This window comes from Urocampus carinirostris, chromosome 2 (genome assembly GCF_059441175.1).
Source record: "Urocampus carinirostris isolate Australia breed hairy pipefish chromosome 2, RoL_Ucar_1.0, whole genome shotgun sequence".
Classification (NCBI taxonomy): domain Eukaryota; kingdom Metazoa; phylum Chordata; class Actinopteri; order Syngnathiformes; family Syngnathidae; genus Urocampus; species Urocampus carinirostris.
In genome coordinates this window covers 28,153,872-28,162,553 of record NC_142350.1, presented here as the reverse complement: position 1 = coordinate 28,162,553, position 8,682 = coordinate 28,153,872, and positions in this window count along the sequence as shown.

The following is an 8,682-nucleotide window of genomic DNA, read 5'->3' as shown; positions in this document are numbered from 1 at the left end:
ATTCAATGTATTGAATAAAAAAGTTTAAAATTTTCCTAAAAGGTGGTGTCTGAGGTGGTGTCTGCTTAAAAAGTTGAAAGTCGAATGTTTTCTCTCAATGTGTAAACAATGCCCAACGGAGCTCAAAGAGTCTTTAGTATATTTTTCTCCACCGTGCCTATCTGCCTTTATCTTACTTTTATCCGAGCTGTTCAGGACTAGAAATGCATTAGGAGGCAGAAGAGGGGGGAGGGGAGTTATTTCATGCTCATCCTCATGGTTTTCTACTTGTGTAGGACGAAAATGGTGAAAATAAAAAAATGACTATTTCAAATACACTCCTAACACCAACTCAAACCCCCAAAAAGATGAAAAAGAAAGAGTTCATTCGAGCGTGTCTAAGAAATGTATGTACTTGCACATCAGCTCGACAGAGGCTGTAATATTTAGTTAATCCAGGAAATAGCTGAGATTTTTTTTCTCTTCAGGCATAAAGAAGACACAGTCCATCTAATGTAGACTGAACTGCAATGGAAAATCGAATACAGCATTACGTTCTAAATAGTGTGCAAGGACATTGTCATTGTTTATTCTTTAGCACCATTAAATGCTGAAAAAAACCCAATCATTTTAACACTTATTTAAATGTTATGTTGATGAAAAGAATATAAAAATACATCCCGGTATCTAGTATTTCCAGCTCGGAGGCCTGAGGGGTAGGCCACCCGCTTCGAGACTGGGAGGTTGCTGGATCATGCCTCGGCCGAGTCATACCTGAGACTTACAACTTTGGTATTCATTGCCTCCCTGCTTGGCACTCAGCATTAGGGCTTCGAATTGGGGGGTTTGGTCACCTAATGACTCCCAACACATCAGTTGGGTTGAGCGAGGGGGCTGGGAATCCCCTCCTCTGTGTCAATCTCCCAGAAAGAGTCTGAAATGCGAATGTGAAATGCGAATCTTGACTCTAGCCACCTCCCACCAGGGGGATATGGCTCCGATATATATATATATATATATATATATATATATATATATATATAAATATATATAGTGTTTCTAGTCATAGGTAATTGTGTTATGTAGGGATTGTAGATATGGTCGCCACTGATTGGACCATCATGAAAGCGTCAATAATCCTGCGGTTGGGCCGAACGACTCGATCTGCTTTGTTCTTGTAGCGTTTGCTAGCTTCTCCTGCTAACTTTGTCGATCACTAAGTACCTTCGACACCTGTTCTGATTTTAAAGCCGAAAAATAGGATGTTTGGCATAAACCGGTAGCCATCTTCAGCTTTACTGCTCCAGTGCATTGCTTCCAACTTGTTATTAGCACCATAGCAACAGGCAGGAAATCTCTGCACTGCAGGTGGTGCCATTATTGTTGGTGATGTTGGCCAAAATGGCAACACCACCTGCAAACCTGAACTGATTCTCTCTGTAACTTTTCACTTTTTATGAGCTTCTTCAGCTTTGTACCACTGTCGCAAAGTTGTAATTGGTTTAAAAACTTTGATTAAATCAGCAAAAGTGCAAACTTGAGCTAGCGGCGCTGCCACGAGAGGCTGCCTTTTCCAGCAGCTGCCCTATTGTTTTATTGTCTGCTCCTATCTTCGGTGTTTTTTCTACCCGTTTTGACAACTACACTATGGATTACTTCTATCCTATGGACATGGGTTTTAACGCACAAGAAATGCGTGTATTTAAGGAATTTCAACTCCTTGCCCTGAAGAATTCTCGTGCCGGCGTGATGAAGGGGCCTATCGTGGAGGAAAAGCCGGAGCTAGCGAAGCGGCTAGCGGCGTTATAAGTCTTCGGTACCATTCGTAATCATGGTAAATGCGAACTCACGACCAAATAAGATCATCGAGTGCTGGTGGAAAACATCGAAGCGCACAGGGAGCACAGTTGCTGTGTTTTGCGGAAACGTGGCTCACGTTTAGCATTCCGGACGCTAACGTGTAGCCACCCGGAGCTACCCGGAGCAATCCGGCTTCAACGCCGCTAAACAGAGACACGAAAGCCAGGGGGAATCGGAGAGGAGGCGGACTTGCTAACACAAGGTGGTGTATCCCTGGATTTTCACAAAGAAAAGTTTTCCATCTGCCGCAGGAATGTCGAATTTTTGGACTGGCGTGACGTCATCCACTTCGCTACAAGCACCCCTAGGGCATCATGTTCATCTGTTAATAAACAACAGGGTAGACTGCTGGAAGTGTGAATTTCCCTACGGGGATGAATAAAGTATCTATCTATCTATCTATCTATCTATCTATCTATCTATCTATCTATCTATCTATCTATCTATCTATCTATCTATCTATCTATCTATCTATCTATCTATCTATCTATCTATCTATCTATCTATCTATCTACAATTGGAAGACTTAACACACTGCTTATCATTCATTCATTATCTGCACAGCTTATCCTCAGTAGGGTCGCGGGGGTTCTGGAGCCCATCCCAGCTATCTTCAGGCAGTGGGCAGGGGGCACCCTGAACTGGTTGCCAGCCAGTCGCAAGGCCCACAGAGACAGGCAACTCATTCCCTCATTCACACCCAGGGAGAATTCTGACCGACCGATAAACCTGACATCCGTGTTTTTGGAATGTGGGAGGAAAGCGGAGTGCCCAGAGGAAACCAACGCAAACCTCATAACTGTGCGGCACATGCGCTAACTACTGCGCTGCGGTGCTACCCCTGTTTATTATATAGACAAATTCTTAAATTAAGCAGGACAGAATAGCACTGACATAAAAGTGTGTGTGTTGGACAGCTATTTGGAGTCTTATGTTAAAAAATGTGGCCAAAGGGCTGATTTTGGTGACATGTCCATTTTTTAAATTTATGTATCAATATACGTACATTCAGACATTTACATGGTAAATTTCCTTAGATTTGTTATTTAATAGATTAGTTGCATCAAATTGGTTTTTAAAACACTTAAAAGTAAGAAAAAAATGTATAACTTAATATATATATGGTAACATAAAATATCCCCGTTTTAAGCACTTCATTTTATATTTGGTTTTGTAGTATTACTGTAGTTGTATGTTAATTACTATTGTAGTATTTCAGTAGTACTTTTGTTGGATTACTGTAGTTTTGATTTTGTAGTATTTTTGTACTATTTCTACAGTAGTGTTTTTGTAGTATTTCTCTGGTATTTCCATCGTAGAGTTTGTAGTATATCTGTTTTCTATTTGTAGTATTGTGTTTGAGTGTGTGTGTGTGTGTGTGTGTGTGTGTGTGTGTGTGTGTGTGTGTGTTTGTGTGTGTGTGTGTGTGTGTGTGTGTGTGTGTGTGTGTGTGTGTGTCACTTAACCACAAGGGTCATAGGGTCTTGGGCACCCATTGTCTCCAGGCTAACAAATCTCTCCACCCGGTCTCGAACCGGGGACCTTTTCACGTGTTGGCGAATGTACTAACCACTGAAGTTTGGAAATTACTTTACGTGTAATTCTGGTGTTACATTTTGCCAGTAGTGTTTCTGTATTATAGTATTACTGTAGTGGTGTTTTTGTAGTAGTTTTGTAAGTTTTTTATAATTTTTATTTCCATAGTTGTATTTTTGTAGTATTTCCATGGTATTATGTTGGTGTTTCTTTAATATTTTTGTAATATTACGTTAGTTATATTTTTGTAGTATTTCTGTTGTGATATTTATGTTCTAATAGTATTGTATTATAGTATTAAAGGCAGTTAGTCAGTTTCAGCTCATCACATTTGAGTGACATGGATAGTGTCATGTAGTGGTATTTTTGTAGTATTTCTGTAAAGATTTTTGATTATTTATTTCCAGAGTAATATTTTTGTAGTATTTCCACAATAGAATTTTAGTGTTTCTTTAGTATTTTTTTTTAAATCACATTAGTTATATTTTTGTAGTATTTCTGTTGTAATATTATTATTGTATTATATTATTAATGCAGTAGTATTTTTGTAGTATTTTATTTTGTTTTCGGAATGAAAGCAAAATAATCTATCCAGTACCTGTTTTGAAGCAATTAATTCAATATTTCATTTTGTTGTAGGAATTTTATAGTATTTATGTTTTAGTATTTTGGGGGCGAACACACAAAGGGGATAATTGGGACAAAGTTGGCACAAACATTTTTTTAATTAGCGGCTCTTTTATGACTATTATCTATAGTGTTATTATATTTTCCCCATTTTCGCTTAGCTGGCCAGATGAAAAAACCTGCCAGGCTGCATATGGCCCGCGGGCCGTTATTTTTCCACCCCTGCAGTATACTATAGTTCGATCTAAATTGGGCCAGAATTGTGAGAAAGGGGCACTGACAGAATCATGAAGTGTCCAAGGAAATATTTGATGCACATACAGTATTTTAAAATACTAAATAAATTCTGCTGGAGGAGGCTTATTCATTTATACATTTTTCGGGTTGTTTTTGTTCTCAAATTCAGTGCTTCCCAACCTTTTTTGATGAGAGCATGCTATTCCTTTTTCATTAAAAATCTTGAGGCGCACCGTCTGTTGAAAATGTTTTAACATAATTACCATCAACAGTTTCATATTTTCTTTGATTTTTTTAGCAGATTAATTATCATGCTGCCTAAATTGACAGTACAAGTGATTTTTAAGTTATTTGTCGGCACAGTGGCTAAAGATATGCCGGTTATTCATTTTGGTCAATAATTTTGCAGTAAAATGGGATATTATTCTTTTTTACCTGTTTTACCAAATTTGTATCTTTTTTTCTAGTATATTCAAGTCAAATATATTTGTGTAGTCTTTAATCAACAAAAGTATCGAAGGGCAAATACACCATTAAAACATCCCCTTTTCTCAAACCTACATCCACAAAAATATCAAAAAATATATTTAACATAGGCAAACTGTATCTGATATTCTAACCTTTTTTGGTTAAGAATAATAAATGATAGTGATGAAGGTTATCTGCAAATATTTCACTTCATTTGATTTATTTTAATATTATTTTCACAGTGCAAACTATCCATCCCTCCATTATCTGCACCACTTTTCCTAAGTAGGGTCCCAGGGGTACTGGAGCCCATCCCAGCTATCTTTGGGCAGTGGGCAGGGGACACCCTGAACTGGTTGCCAGCCAGTCGCAGGACACAGAAACAGACAACTCACTCGCTCATTCATACCTACGGACAATTTGAACTGGCCAATTTCCCTGAACTGGCCAATTTCCCTGCCATGCATGTTTTTGGAATGCGGGAGGAAACCCACGCAAGCACGGGAAGAACATGCAAACTCTGCAGCGGAAGGCTGGTAGCTGGATTTGATCCCATGATCTCAGAACTGTGCCGCAGACCACTCCGTTGCCATGCTCAGCGCAAGTAATTCATAAATATATTTACCTGTGCTACCTCATGACCAGGTAATTAGTACATACATAAAGAGAAACAACATAATCTGCTGCAACCTACTGCCTTATATGAACATAGATCCCAACCTTTTGACATTTAAAAGCGGTCGAACTTATTGCATAATCTATTTTAATACAAAACACAATCCGTCTACACAATATTCAAAAACAAACAAACAACATGCGCTTGCTTCAACAGGAAGTGGACAACTTTTACAAAAACGGAAATCTAATGAGATCGTCGGAGCGGTTTATTCACACACAAAGACTTTTTAATGTAAAACAGCCACAGCCTAAAATACTTGTTTTGGGTTAATATTTTTTTGTTGTTTGAATTTGAAAAAAAAGTATGTCTATTTTTTAAATTTTTTTATTATTAATATTTTTTTATTGGAAGCCTTTTTAAGGAACAAAACTGGTAGTCGAATGTGCAAAGCGAAAAATATGGTAGTCAGTAGGAATGAATGTTACTATTACCTGGCTGATGACTGGAAGAAAGCATAAATAATGAACAGTGGCATGCTTTTTACAAAGATAAAAAATGGACAATTTCCTGCGGCATACTAGACAAGGTTTTGTGGCACACCGGTTCACAAACACTGCTCTTGCTGCATGAGCAAACAGTATGACATCAGCGACGTTGATTGTGTACAATGCACACAACAAGATTTTTTTTGTTTTAATTGTAAAGCCCCTGTGTGTAATATTCAGTGTTGGGCACTTTCCTTTAAAAACTATTTCGTTATGGTTACTATATCTTCTAAAATGTAACTGAGTGAGTACTGTAACTGAGTTACTCTATTGTAAAAGTAACTAGTTACCAGAGAAAGTAACTATTTTTGTTACTCTAAAAATAAGTTGTTGTATGTCAAACAATTTGAAATATTCTGAGAACTATTCTTATAAAACCTTGTAATATTTATTGCAAATGACTAGCAACGGATTCATTTTACACTTGATGTGCAACAAAAATAAACCGTAAACAATGTTATAAAATAACAATCGGCATGTACATAAACATACACAAAAACGTACGTAAACATAGACAAAAAAATGTATGTAAACAGACAAAAGTGTGAGTATACACATAAGATGCCAGTAACGCACCCCTTTTAAACTTCAGTAATGATACGGCGGAAAAACAGGTCATACTGAAAAAATAACGCCGTTACGTAACACTGGTGATAATTGACCAAGAGATAGCACTGTTCTCTAATGCAAATGAAAACCAGTGCCACAGCAAGTCAAATCAAGTCATGTTTATTTGTATAGCCCTTAATCACAAGGAGTCAGGGCTGCACAGGCCACAGATTATTGCAAATAACAGACTATTATTACAGCATATCCTGATCTAAAACCTACATGAGGGCATAGAAAAACTCAAAAACCTCAACATGAGGAAAATGAAGAAACCTTGAGAAGGGACCGCACATGAGGTCATCCCCCTTGCAGGATGACCAGGCTGCAACGGATGTTGTAATAACAATTAATACACAGATAGAATAATTTTTATTGTTTTTCAATAAAAAGTACTGGAGAAAAAGACAAATAAGATCATATTTTATTACTACTACTATTACTAAATACTAATTAATAATGGTAATTATTATGTAGTAATTATTTATCGCGCACCAGGGCCATACACAGCTTTCTTGGACGAATTCGCTGAACTTTTGTCTGAACTAGTAACCTATGCAGACAAAATTATAATTATGGGGGGACTTTTAAGTATAAAGCGGCCCTTGCCTCTGCAAAATCAGCCTACCTTTCGAAGGTGATTGCGTCACAAAAGAACAATCCCAAAGTCCTTTTCGACACTGTAGCATACAAGGCAACAGACTATCCCAGATAGTTCCACCCATTCAGCCCATGACTTAATGGTCTTCTTTACTAAGAAGATTCGATGCATACAGGAAGAAATTGCTAAAGACAGTATTAATACAACATATACTAAAGCGCTGAAATCTATAGATGCACGACAGGGTGGCTGTCCAGGGAATTTGTCCCGTTTTAGTGAACTGTCACTCAATAATCTTAAACAGACGGTGAATACGGCCAAACCAACGACTTGCCAGTTCGACCCGCTTCCAGGTTCACTTATTAAAGGTCTTTTTGGCGTCCTTGCACCTTCAGTTCTAAATATTATAAACATATCACTCTCCTCAGGTGTAGTTCCAGCGGTTTTTAAGTCCGCCGTTATTAAACCCACAATGAAATGACCCAACCTTGATCCAGAGAGCTTATGTAATTATAGACATGTGTCAAACCTACCGTTTCTTTCTAAAGTACTTGAAAAAGTAGTGGCACAGCAGCTGAATAATTTCATATTCGAGAACAATCTTTTTGAATCAATGCAATCAGGATTCAGGGCTAACCACTCTACTGAGACAGCTCCGATTAAGGTAACCAATTATCTCCTACGGGCAATGGACTCTGGCGCTTCATCACTTTTGCTGCTGCTGGACCTTAGTGCTGCTTTTGACACAGTGGACCATAATATCTTACTAGAACGGTTGGAAAAATGGATTGGTCTCTCAGAAAACGTCCTCTTATGGTTCAGATCCTACCTCTCAGATAGGACGCACTGTGTTCAATATGGCGAAATGACATCTGAGCCCTTTAGTGTTACCTGTGGTGTTCCACAGGGTTCAGTGCTTGGCCCCCTTCTCTTCAGCATTTATAATATCAGTTTCCAATGCTACGCAGATGACACTCAACTATATCTCCCGATGGAGGAATCTGCCACACTAAACTGTGCAAATTTGGAGGCCTGCCTCACTGAGATAAAAGAGTGGATGTCACTCAATTTCTTGCGTCTTAACTCTGAAAAGACCGAAATGTTAGTTATTGGTCCATCAATATGCCGCAACTTATTCTCTAAAACTGCTGTGAACATTGACAAATGTCACATCACACAGAGTGACTCACTTAAAAATGTTGGTGTCACATTTGACCCCGATCTGTCCTTTCAAACACATGTGAAGAAAATTACTAGAACCGCTTTCTTCCATCTTCGTAACATTGCTAAAATTCATCCTATACTGTCTCAGTCGGATGCAAAGATTATAATTCACGCGTTTGTTACCTCCCGTCTTGATTACTGTAATACACTACTCTCCGGTCTTCCGATGACCAGACTCAAGAGTCTTCAGCTGGTACAAAATGCCGCAGTGAGGCTTTTAACTAGGACAAAAAAGTCTGATCACATCACCCCAATTTTGGCTAACCTGCATTGGCTCCCCGTTAGCCTAAGATGTGATTTCAAGGTTCTCTTATTATTATACAAAATCATACATGGACTTTCCCCCTCATATCTTTCAGATCTGATCTCCCCCTATGTTC